This window comes from Brachyistius frenatus, unplaced genomic scaffold (assembly GCF_029030835.1).
Source record: "Brachyistius frenatus isolate BFR_SWC_R1_liver_20210118 unplaced genomic scaffold, ASM2903083v1 Contig_290, whole genome shotgun sequence".
Lineage (NCBI taxonomy): Eukaryota > Metazoa > Chordata > Actinopteri > Embiotocidae > Brachyistius > Brachyistius frenatus.
This window is the reverse complement of record NW_027210889.1, coordinates 89,070-102,443: the sequence shown is the minus strand read 5'-3', so window position 1 is coordinate 102,443 and position 13,374 is coordinate 89,070. Positions and strand designations below refer to the sequence as shown.

Genomic DNA, 13,374 nt, shown 5'->3' with positions numbered 1-13,374 from the left:
AGAACATCATTATATCATCATATTATCATACCATCATACCAGAACATCATTATATCATCATATTATCATATTATCATACCATCATACCAGAACATCATTATATCATCATATTATCATATCATCATACCATCATACCAGAACATCATTATATCATCATATTATCATATCATCATATTATCATATCACCATACCAGAACATCATAATATCATCATATTATCATATCATCATATTATCATATCACCATACCAGAACATCATAATATCACCATATTATCATATTATCATACCATCATACCAGAACATCATTATATCATCATATTATCATATTATCATACCATCATACCAGAACATCATTATATCATCATATTATCATATCACCATACCAGAACATCATAATATCATCATATTATCATATCACCATACCAGAACATCATAATATCATCATATTATCATATCATCATATTATCATATCACCATACCAGAACATCATAATATCACCATATTATCATATTATCATACCATCATACCAGAACATCATTATATCATCATATTATCATATTATCATACCATCATTATATCATCATATTATCATATCATCATATTATCATATCATCATACATCATACCAGAACATCATTATATCATCATATTATCATATCATCATATTATCATATTATCATACCATCATACCAGAACATCATTATATCATCATATTATCATATCATCATATTATCATATCATCATATTATCATATTATCATACCATCATACCAGAACATCATTATATCATCATATTATCATATCATCATATTATCATATTATCATACATCATACCAGAACATCATTATATCATCATATTATCATATCATCATACCATCATAGCAGAACATCATTATATCATCATATTATCATATCACCATACCATCATACCAGAACATCATTATATCATCATATTATCATATCATCATACCATCATACCAGAACATCATTATATCATCATATCATCATACCAGAACATCATTATATCATCATACAGAACATCATTATATCATCATATGATCATATTATATCATCATATCATCATACCAGAACATCATTATATCATCATATCATCATACCAGAATGTCATTATATCATCATATCATCATATTATCATATCATACCAGAATATCATTACATCATCATATCATTATACCAGAACATCATTATATCATCATATCATCATATTATCATATCATACCAGAACATCATTACATCATCATATCATCATACCAGAACATCATTATATCATCATATCATCATACCAGAACATCATTATATCATCATATTATCATATAATCATACCATCATACCAGAACATCATTATATCATCATACCATCATACCAGAACATCATTATATCATCATATTATCATATCATCATACCATCATACCAGAACATCATTATATCATCATACCATCATACCAGAACATCATTATATCATCATATTATCATATCATCATACCAGAACATCATATTGTCAAAACAGAACATCATTACATCATCATATCCAAATATTATCATATCAGAATATCAGAACAAAGCTGTTCATAACTGGAGCTTGTTCCACACTGATCCTCTCACTGGGACAGGAGTTAATGTGTGTACATTAAGTCAACCCTGTATCTATATATATATATATATATATATATATATATATATTTGATTTTATACACTTTATTAATCCCCGAGGGGAAATGTCTTCACTACAGCAGGGGGGCTCTGAGGGGGGGCTCTCAGGGGGGAGCTGCTGCAGCAGGCTGCCACTAGCGCGGCGCCAGGTAACCTGACCTGAGGTGCATGTTTTTGGATGATGGGAGGAAGCCGGAGAACCTGGAGAGAACCCACGCAAGCACAGGGAGAACATGTAAACTCCGCACAGAAAGGCCCAGGACCGGATTCGAACCCAGAACCTTTTTGCTGTGAGGCGACAATGATAACCACTGCACCACCGTGCCGCCCATTTAAATTATATATATATATATATATATATAGCTATATGGATATATCTATATCGATATATACAGTGATGTAAAAAAGTGTTTTCCTCCTTCCTGATTTCTTTTTTTTTTTGCATGTTTGTCACTTAAATGTTTCAGATCATCAAACAAATTTAAATATTAGTCAAAGATAACACAATTAAACACAAAATGCAGTTTTTAAATGAAGGTTTTTATTATTAAGGGAGAAAAACAATCCAAACCCACATGGCCCTGTGTGAAAAAGTGTTTCCCCCTAAACCTAATAACTGGTTGGACCACCCTCAGCAGCAACAACTGCAATCAAGTGTTTGCGATAACTTCCAATGAGTCTTTTCCAGCTGTGGAGGAATGTTGGCCGACTCATCTTTACAGAGTTGTTGTAATTCAGCCACATTGGAGGGTTTTCCAGCACCAACCTCCTTTTTAAGGTCATGCCACAGCATCTCAATAGATTCAGGTCAGGACTTTGACGAGGCCACTCCAAAGTCTTCATTTTGTTTTTCTTCATCCATTCAGAGGTGGACTTGCTGGTGTGTTTTGGATCATTGTCCTGCAGCAGAACCCAAGTTGGCTTCAGCTTGAGGTCACGAACAGATGGCCGGACGTTCCCCTTCAGGATGTTTTGGTAGACGGTAGAATTCATGGTTCCATTTATCACAGCAAGTCTTCCAGGTCCTGAAGCAGTAAAACAGCCCCAGACCATCACACTACCACCACCATATTTTACTGTTGGTATGAGGTTCTTGTTCTGAAATGCGGTGTTACTTTTACGCCAGATGTAATGGGACACACACCTTCCAAAAAGTTCAACTTTTGTCTCGTCAGTCCACAGAGTATTTTCCCAAAAGTCTCGGGGATCATCAAGATGTTTTCTGGCAAAAATGAGACGAGCCTTAATGTTCTTTTTGCTCAGCGGTGGTTTTGGTCTTGGAACTCGGCCATGCAGCCATTTCTGCCGAGTCTCTTTCTTCTGGTGGAGTCATGAACACCAACCTTAACTGAGGCAAGTGAGGCCTTTGGATGTTGTTGTGGGGTCTTTTGTGACCTCTCGGATGAGTCGTCGCTGCTCTCTCGGGGTAATTTTGGTCGGCCGGCCGCTCCTGGGAAGGTTCACCACTGTTCCATGTTTTCTCCATTTGTGGATAATGGCTCTCACTGTGGTTCTCTGGAGTCCCAAAGCTTTAGAAATGGCTTTAGAACCTTTTCCAGACTGATAGATCTCAATTACTTTCTTTCTCATTTGTTCCTGAATTTCTTTGGATCTCGGCATGATGTCTATCTTTTGAGGATCTTTTGGTCTACTTCACTTTGTCAGGCAGGTCCTATTGAAGTGATTTCTTGATTGAGAACAGGTGTGTCAGTAATCAGGCCTGGGTGTGGCTCGAGAAATTGAACTCAGGTGTGATAAACTACAGTTAAGTTGTTTAAACAGGAGGGGGCAAACACTTTTTCACACAGGGCCATGTGGGTTTGGATTGTTTTTCTCCCTTAATAATAAAAACCTTCATTTAAAAACTACATTTTGTGTTTACTTGTGTTATCTTTGGATAATATTTAAATTTGTTTGATGATCTGAAACATTTAAGTGTGACAAAGAAGCAAAAAACTAAGAAATCAGGAAGGGGGCAAACACTTTTTCACATCACTGTATATATATTCTCTGACATGTTCACGACACGTTCTCTGACACGTTCTCTTGCATGTTCTCTGGCATGTTCTCTTTTCTCTGACATGTTCTCTTACATGTTCTCTGACACGTTCTCTGACACGTTCTCTGACACGTCTGAATGTTCTCTGTTCTCTAACATGTTCTCTGATACGCTGTCTGACACATACTCTGTTGTCTGACATGTTCTCTGAATCAGTTCAGAGAACGTGTCAGACTACATGTCAGTGAATGTTTCAGAGAATGTGTCAGAGAACATGCCAAAGAACGTGTCAGAGAACATTCAAACGTGTCGGAGAACGTTTCAGAGAACATGTCAGAGAATACGTCAGAAACCAGAAAATGTGTCAGAGAAAATGTCAGAGAACATGTCAGAACAGAAAACATGTCAGAGAACATGTCAGAGAACAGAAAATGTGTCAGAGAACATGTCAGAGAACGTTTCAGAGAAAGTGTGAAGAGAACATGTCAGACAACATGTCAGAACAGAAAACATGTCGGAGAACATGTCAGAGAACAGAAAATGTGTCAGAGAACATGTCAGAGAATGTTTCAAAGAACGTGTCAGAGAACATGCCAAAGAACGTGTAGAGAACATTCAAACGTGTCAGAGAATGTTTCAGAGAACATGTCAGAACAGAAAACATGTCAGAGAACAGAAAACGTGTCAGAGAACGTGTCAGAACAAAGAACATGTCAGAGAACGTTTCACAGAGCATGTCAGAGAACAAAAAACATGTCAGAGAACATGTCAGAGAACAGAGAACGTGTGTGTGCGTGTGTCTGTGTATTGTGTTTGTGTGTATTGTGTGGGTGTGTATTGTTTATGTGTGTGTGTGTGTGTGTGTGTGTGTGTGTGTGTGTGTGTGTGTGTGTGTGTGTGTGTGTGTGTGTGTGTGTGTGTGTGTGTGTGTGTGTGTGTGTGTGTGTGTGTGTGTGTGTGTGTGTGTGTGCGTGTGTGATTCTCCTCTAACTGCTGCTGTGTTTAATATGGACGAGACTTAGTTATTGAGCCTTGGCCCGGTGCTGCGTATCTGGAACACAAGTACAACATCTGGAACACAAGTACAACATTTGGAACACAAGTAGAACATCTGGAACACAAGAACAACATCTGGAACACAAGTAGAACATCTGGAAACAAGTACAACATCTGGAACACAAGTACAACATCTGGAACACAAGTACAACATCTGGAACACAAATACAACATCTGGAACACAAGTAGAACATCTGGAACACAAGTAGAACATCTGGAACACAAGTACAACATCTGGAACACAAGTAGAACATCTGGAACACAAGTAGAACATCTGGAACACAAGTACAACATCTGGAACACAAGTACAACATCTGGAACACAAGTACAACATCTGGAACACAAGAACAACATCTGGAACACAAGTAGAACATCTGGAACACAAGTACAACATCTGGAACACAAGTACAACATCTGGAACACAAGTACAACATCTGGAACACAAGTACAACATCTGGAACACAAGTACAACATCTGGAACACAAGAACAACATCTGGAACACAAGTAACAAAGTAGAACATCTGGAACACAGAAACAACATCTGGAACTCAAGTACAGCTTCTGGAACACAACTACCACATCATCTGGAACACAAATACAACATTTGGAACACAAGTAGAACATCTGGAACAGAAAACAAGTATAACATCTGGAACAGAAAACAAGTACAACATCTGGAACACAAGAACAACATCTGGAACACAAGTACAACATCTGGAACACAAGTACAACATCTGGAAAACAAGTACAACATCTGGAACACAAGTACAACATCTGGAACACAAGTACAACATCTGGAACACAAGTACGACATCTGGAACACAAGAACATCATCCTGAACACAAGTACAACATCTGGATCACAAGAGAACTGGAACACTAGTACAACATCTGGAACACAAGTACAACATCTGGAACACAAGTACAACATCTGGAACACAAGTACAACATCTGGAACACAAGTACAACATCTGGAACACAAGAACAACATCTGGAACACAAGTACAACATCTGGAACACAAGTAGAACATCTGGAACACAAGTACAACATCTGGAACACAAGCACAACATCTGGAACACAAGTAGAACATCTGCAACACAAGTACAACATCTGCAACACGAGAACAACACCTGGAAAACAAGTACAACATCTGGAACACAAAAACAAAATCTGGAACACAAGTAGAACATCTGGAACAGAAGTGGAACATCTGGAACACAAGGACAACATCTGAAAAACAAGTCGAACATCGGGAACACAAGTAGAACATCTGCAACACATGTTGAACATCTGGAACACAAGTAGAACATCTGCAACACAAGCAGAACATCTGGAACACAAGTAGAAAATCTGGAAAACAAGTAGAAAATCTGGAAAACAAGTAGTACAACTGGAAAACAAGTACAACATCTGGAACACAAGTACAACATTTGGAACACAAGAACAACATCTGGAACACAAGAAAAACATCTGGAACACAAGTATGACATCTGGAACACAAGAACAACATCTGGAACACCGGTAGAGCATCTGGAACACCGGTAGAACATCTGGAACACAAGAACATCATCCGGAAAACAAGTAGAACATCTGGAACATCTGGAACACAAGTAGAACATCTGGAACACAAGTACAACATCTGGAACACAAGGAGAACATCTGGAACACAAGTACAACATTTGGAACACAAACATACAAGTACAACATCTGGAACACAAGTACAACATCTGGAACAGAAGAACAACATCTGGAACACAAGTACAACATCTGGAACACAAGTACAACATCTGGAACACAAGAACAACATCTGGAACACAAGCAGAAAATCTGGAATACAGGTAGAACATCTGGAACACAAGAACATCATCCGGAAAACAAGTAGAACATCTGGAACACAAGTAGAACATCTGGAACACAGGTAGAACATCTGGAACACAAGTGCAACATCTGGAACACAAAAACAAAATCTGGAACACAAGTAGAACATCTGCAAAACAAGCAGAACATCTGGAACACAAGTATAACATCAGGAACACAAGAACCCCTAAACACCCACCCCTGGAACACAAGTAGAACATCTGCAACATGAGAACAATATCTGGGACACAGGGAGAACATCTGGAACACAAGTACAACATTTGGAACACATGTACACCATCTGGAAAACAAGTACAACATCTGGAACACAAGTACAACATCTGGAACACAAGTACAACATCTGGAACACAAGAACAACATACTGAACACAAGCAGAAAATCTGGAATACAAGTAGAACATCTGGAACACAAGTACAACATCTGGAACACAAGTACAACATCTGGAACACAAGTAGAACATCTGGAACACAAGTACAACATCTGGAACACAAGTAGAACATCTGGAACACAAGTACAACATCTGGAACACAAGTACAACATCTGGAACACAAGTACAACATCTGGAACACAAGTACAACATCTGGAACACAAGTACAACATCTGGAACACAAGTACAACATCTGGAACACAAGTACAACATCTGGAACAAGTACAACATCTGGAACACAAGTACAACATCTGGAACACAAGTACAACATCTGGAACACAAGTACAACATCTGGAACCAATTACAATATCATGAACACAAGTATAGCATCTGGAACACCATTATAACATCTGGAACACAAGTAGAACAACTGGAACACAAGTAAAACATTTGGAACACAAGTACAACATTTGGAACACCAGTAGAACATCTGGAACACAAGTAAACATCTGGAACACAAGTAGAACATCTGGAACACAAGAACATCAACATCTGGAACACAAGTACAACATCTGGAACACAAATACAACATCTGGAACACAAGTACAACATCTGGAACACAAGTACAACATCTGGAACACAAGTACAACATCTGGAACACAAGTACAACATCTGGAACACAAGTACAACATCTGGAACACAAGTACAACATCTGGAACACAAGTACAACATCTGGAACACAAGTACAACATCTGGAACACAAGTACAACATCTGGAACACAAGTACAACATCTGGAACACAAGTACAACATCTGGAACACAAGTACAACATCTGGAACACAAGTAGAACATCTGGAACACAAGTAGAACATCTGGAACCCAAGTACAACATCTGGAACACAAGTACAACATCTGGAACACAAGTACAACATCTGGAACACAAGTACAACATCTGGAACACAAGTAGAACATCTGGAACACAAGTACAACATCTGGAACACAGGTAGAACAACTGGAACACAAGAACAACACCTGGAACACAAGAACAACAGCTGGAACACAATGTTAGGTGAAAGCACGGAGGTGTTGGAGACTGACAGATCAAATCAGACCGAACACTGCTGGAGAGGAAAGGCAGCGAGGATCAAAAGGAGGAGAGGGAGGAAAATCCACCGAAAGAAGTGAAGAGACTGAGAAGGAAACGTTGCTCTGTGATGTGAAGAGTGCACACAGAGCAGGTGGTGTTGAAGGAAAGAGGAAGACAGGTAGAACAAAAGAACAAAAGCACAGGAATAAAGGAGCAGAAATGAGCTGTGAGGAGCACGAAGTGAAGAGTAGGAACACGGAGAGGGAGGAGATTTGAACCGACTTTCATCCACAGCAGCACTCAGAGTATCAGAGACCGTTCGGTAAATCGTGAAGATGTTCCATTCGTTTTATAATGAATAAAAGAGGCCTGAATAGTTCTGAGAGTGGAGCGTTAAAAACTGTAACAGAGCAGAACAGATTGTTAAACATGGCAACAGAATCAGATAGGAATCAGTCACTCCTTTATCTTTGTGCTTTTCTGCTGCAGTGTCAGCATATAGTAAATCATAATGTGGTGAATCTCTCAAGAGGGAAGCTGTGTGGGTCAAATATCCATAAAGAAGTTCTGTTAGTTTAAAACCTGACAGATCAAATCACTTTATCACTGACTGTTTCACACTTCATGCAGTGTCTCCCACAATATTCTGGTGTTGTGGTGTTAGCAGACCTAAATTCACTGTGTGTGTGTGTGTGTGTTTCCAGCTGTTTCATCCAGCTGGGCATCGACCTCGGGTTCTTTTTTTATCGGACCATCCTTCAACCAATCAGCAATGACCACCAGACTCTGTGAATTTAAATTTCTGTCCATCACCATCTTTGATAGTTCGGAGCGGTTTGGAGCAGGAAGTGACCATATTTGGACGAGCTGAGGGAGGAGCCAGCGGTGGATCTGACCGATCTGATCGGAAACCTGACGATACTACGTCCCGCCCACCGATAGCTGTAACCTGACTGCACCACAGGCCTGTCAATCAAACAGACACGCCCCCAAAAACAGGTCTTCTTGAATCTTCTTTTCTAATGAATGAGGGATTATTTTCAGATGGACCTCCAGAAAACTAATAAGAAGGAGTGACTTTAGCTAACAACACCGAGAGAACTGATGGACACATTTTATTCACTTTGGATTTGATGAGAGAAGTTGAATGGGAGTCTATGGAGCCGGAGGCTTTTTGGAGCCGACCTCTAGTGGCACTCGCTGGTATTGCAGCTGAAGACACTTCTGGATCGGAACCATTTTTCAGACCTGAAGCTACGAACTCTTTTAGAAACAGTCTGCGGACACTATGCGTCTGCTGTTTGAGTGTTGTTGGAACTACTTAGCCACTGGTCTCTGATTGGTCCACCCTACATAGTGACTGACCTAACGCTGATGCTAACAGAGTTTCTAGACTATCAGACTGAAGCTGTGAGTGATAAATGGTCGGAGCCAGGCTAGAGATATCCAACAGGTCAGAAAATCTGGAAGGGTGTTAAGAGTTTCAAAGTGGAGGGAAAAGGCTGCAACATGAGGCAAAACTGGACGATGCGAAAAGACAGTCATCATCATCATCATCATCATCATCATCATCATCATCATCATCATCATCATCATCATCAGTGCAGAACAGAGCTGTGTGGCCTCCCACTGTGTGTGTGTGTGTGTGTGTGTGTGTGTGTGTGTGTGTGTGTGTGTGTGTGTGTGTGTGTGTGTGTGTGTGTGTGTGTGTGTGTGTGTGTGTGTGTGTGTGTGTGTGTGTGTGTGTGTGTGTGTGTGTGTGTGTGTGTGTGTGTGTGTGTTCGTGTGTTATCAGCAGAGAGCCAGGAAGACCCTGAGGAAACAAAAAGCTTGTTGGTGTCTTTGAAACCTGGTGCGAGTGAGGAAGAGTGTAATTATCCCCTCAGTCTCATCAGAGCAGCAGTCTGTTTCCAGTGGTTCCTCTTCCTCCAATCAGAGGTAATATTAAAGAAGTAGCAGCATTGTAAATTAATATAAAAATGCGAATACCAATTGACAACATTTAGCTCAACAAGCATTGATGGTTACTAAGGTAACCATTGGTGATACCACCACCAGCTGGAGGATGATGCTACCAGATCTTTACGTGGAGGATGTCCTGAAAACGGGCTGCAGTGCATCGGGTACTTTGTCTTGTTGTTATTAGTGTCGTGGCTGTCAGTACCTCTTGTAGCAGATAAGAGTGCAGCTGGACCTGGAGCAGCTCCATCCACCTCGACCCTCACTTCTCTGTCACTCACATTTTCTACTGCTCTCTCTTCTGGTTTGTTTTCCATCTTTTGGGCTCTCGGGTGCTGAAATCAATGTGAGCCCAATCAAAGGAACACTGATGCAGTATACCAAGGCCAGAACTAGTACCGATCAATGCACAGAGAGGTGAGGGGGAGCAGAACCTGCTGAGTGTTCGGTCCGATCACACACTGAGAGCAGGCGGGAGCTGAGTTCAGCTCCATTTATTTTCATTCATTGTAAGAACATCGGTGGCTTCGGTATATCTCTGACCTTTCTGCCTCAGAGGAGCAGAACTTCTGTTGGACACAGATATTAGGTTCAAAAGAAAATCCTGTCTTTGACGACCCAGCAGAACTTTGATGGGCTGGATGGGCAGATTGTGACATTTTGTAGTAGAAGAAGAAGAAGCTGAGTCAGCACTCTTGTTTCCCATCAAGGCTGGTTTGTGTGAGCAGGGTGGAGAGCTCTGACGCTGGTTCTGGTTCTGATGAGAGTCTTTGCTGTTGGGGCAGAGCCTGTTCCTGTTTTTAAAAACCAGCTGCTGGTTTCTGAACATGTTAAGTCCTCGTATGAAGGAAACATGACGGCAGTGAAAAATGAAGCAGAGCTGCTCGTTAAACTGCTGTCAGTCAGAACCAGAACCCCTCGGTCCTCTGACGGGTCGGGTCTCTTACTGCCCCAGAGGAGAGACACGTTGTTGTGATGATCACGCTCAGTGAGGATGAGGTGAAAGAAGAAGAAGATTTATGTAGCGACATCCGTATTTGAAGCATCATCTGTTGTCATGGCTACAACTTTGTGTTCCACCAGAACCAGATTTATTGGAAGAATTCCTTTACAGTATCTGAAATGAAGATGAGCTGATCTGAACAGCTGATGGTGATGCTGGTTGAGCTGTTTTCACGGATCTTCTTGAGATGAAGTGCAGCAATTTCCCCTCGGGGATTAATAAAGTGTATAAAATCAAATCAAAAAATCAAACATCAGCACACAGAGGAAGCTGTGTTTTCACAGGGGAACTGTAGTAATACACTAATACTAATACTTACACTAATACTAATACTAACACTAACACTAATACTAATACTAACACTAATACTTACACTAATACTAACACTAATGCTAATACTAACACTAACACTAATACTAATACTAATACTAACACTAACACTAATACTAATACTAACACTAATACTTACACTAATACTAATACTTACACTAATACTAATACTAACACTAATACTAATACAACACTAATACTAACACTAATGCTAATACTAACACTAATACTTACACTAATACTAACACTAATACTTACACTAATACTAACACCGATACTTACACTAATACTAATACTTACACTGATACTAACACTTACACTAATACTAACACTAATACTTACACTAATACTAATAGTTACACTAATACTAACACTAACACTAATACTTACACTAATACTAACACTAACACTAATACTAATACTTACACTAATACTAACACTAATACTAATACTAATACTTACACTAATACTAATACTAACACTAATGCTAATACTAACACTAATACTTACACTAATACTTACACTAATACTAATACTAACACTAATGCTAATACTAACACTAATACTAACACTAATACTAACACTAATACTTACACTAATACTAATGTGAGATATAATCAGGCCCTTCCAGTGGAGAGCACACAGTACGAGAGCATCAAACACAGCAGGCAGGACACTTTACTGAACCTCACAGAAATCCATCCACAGCCAGTTCACACCTTCCACAGGTAGATGGAAGAGAAGGGTTCTCACACACACACACACACACACACACACACACACTGCTAATCAAAGGTTGACCTAAACACCTGGCCTGAAGGAGTGAAGCTGGGATGGAGGGATGAAAGGTGGAGAGACAGACAGTCAGGTTTGAAAGCAGCAGCAGCCCAACTCCCTGCCGATCCGATGGATGTTTACTCCTTCAGGCGCAACACAAACTTTGTGCTGCTCGCTCTTCATCTCTGCCTTCACAAGATCCTTGTGTTTGTTTGTTTTTTTTATCTCGGTCTGAGGATGACTCTTGCTCTTCGTCTCCGTGTTTCTCTGCTCTTCGTCTCCCCTGTCTTTTATAAACCTATGCACCTGTCCATCTCCTCCCTCCATCCAGGGAGGGACTTTTTATAGAGAGGAGGAGGAGGAGGGAGTTTAAATATAAAAACACTGAAGTGAAGCTGAAAACAACAACAAACCTGTATAAGTAAGAGGGAACCTTGACGATCCAGAGACAAAGAGGGGTATGCAGGGAGTTTTCTCGTAATCAATATGAAAAAACAACAACCAAGAGTCAAATTTTTGTATTGAACAAGGGAAAAACAATGTAACCACAGATTGTTTATAAAAGTGTTCGTAGCTTCAGGTCTGTAAAATGGTTCCGATCCAGAAGTGTCTTCAGCTGCAATACCAGCGAGTGCCACTAGAGGTCGGCTCCAAAAAGCCTCCGGCTCCATAGACTCCCATTCAACTTCTCTCATCAAATCCAAAGTGAATAAAATGTGTCCATCAGTTATCTCGGTGTTGTTAGCTAAAGTCACTCCTTCTTATTAGTTTTCTGGAGGTCCATCTGAAAATAATCCCTCATTCATTAGAAAAGAAGATTCAAGAAGACCTGTTTTTGGGGGCGTGTCTGTTTGATTGACAGGCCTGTGGTGCAGTCAGGTTACAGCTATCGGTGGGCGGGACGTAGTATCGTCAGGTTTCCGATCAGATCGGTCAGATCCACGCTGGCTCCTCCCCCAGCTCGTCCAAATATGGTCACTTCCTGCTCCAAACCGCTCCGAACTAGCAAGATGGTGACGGACAGAATCTGAACTGGAGGCTTCATAACGTTCACAAACCAACGGGTGCTGTAGTGACTGTTTGTGGCCTTCAGACCTTCACAACAGGACTGTGACAAGAGGGACAGATCATGGGATGAAAGGTTTTGAGGTCATAAAGGTCATTATAAAGTTTAACACACCTGTTTAACACATTGGTGACATTTTCTCATAAAACTGCGACTCCATTCCCAAAATCTCAGACTTTGTG

General features: G+C 40.1%; 1 protein-coding gene across 1 annotated transcript in view; it reads left to right on the top strand.

Annotated features, from left to right (window-relative positions):
- The window catches only part of LOC138635081 (cadherin-6-like), a 71,777-nt gene that overhangs the window by 29,842 nt on the left and 28,561 nt on the right, over positions 1 to 13,374 (top strand). The window lies entirely within an intron of this gene.